The following is a 741-nucleotide window of genomic DNA, read 5'->3' on the forward strand; positions in this document are numbered from 1 at the left end:
CAAGCAAGCTTAATATATACAGAACCTTGAACATATAAGAAAGGCCGGATACAGAGTACATTCACCACATTAAGAAACAGCTCTTTTCTCTCTTTCTTACCAAACTGGTTTATTCCAGTGAAATCAAATTGTTTGTTTAATGGCTACTCTGATAATAATGGGGCACTTCTGTTGGTAGGAATGCTTTTGTATTGTGGTCAGTTTATGAGTAAAGTAATCATGGTCAAACCATACACATACTAAATTCCACATGAAAAATCAACTGTTATTACATACTGTATAGTTCTCCCCCATAGCAAATAGAGAGGGAGCACTAAATGCTGGAAAAAACAAATACACACACACAACAAAAAGGGCAAACAGACCTGTCTTTGATTTCACACATTGCATTTTCTTGTTGCATTAAATGGGCCACAGTAGTATATCTAAATGAAAAGAAAGTGTAAAGACAGGGAGACCTGTAAATATATTTTTTTATTTATTTACAATCAGAAGAATACTGACAGAATCCTCACCTGAATCCTCCATAAAGGAAGATTAAGCACAACAGGTTTACTTGTACAATCTTCAACTGCCTAATACTTAGCTTTATATACATCACTCAGATAGAGGCACTTAAATAAATCCAATGGAAGTGACTGGTATAAACTTTAGTACTTTAAAAGATTTCTTATTCAAAATATCAACTCAGTCAATAATGCATATCAAAATACACATTCATACATGCATATGTTCAGACTA

At 33.3% G+C, this 741-nt stretch overlaps 1 protein-coding gene across 1 annotated transcript in view; it reads right to left on the bottom strand.

Annotated features, from left to right (window-relative positions):
* Positions 1-741, bottom strand: part of LOC119592525 (steroidogenic acute regulatory protein-like) — a gene marked incomplete in the record, with an annotated part of 15796 nt that continues 15055 nt past the window's right edge. The window contains 1 exon segment of the mRNA XM_037941382.1: positions 1-733.

This window comes from Penaeus monodon, chromosome 30 (genome assembly GCF_015228065.2).
Source record: "Penaeus monodon isolate SGIC_2016 chromosome 30, NSTDA_Pmon_1, whole genome shotgun sequence".
NCBI classification, from domain to species: domain Eukaryota; kingdom Metazoa; phylum Arthropoda; class Malacostraca; order Decapoda; family Penaeidae; genus Penaeus; species Penaeus monodon.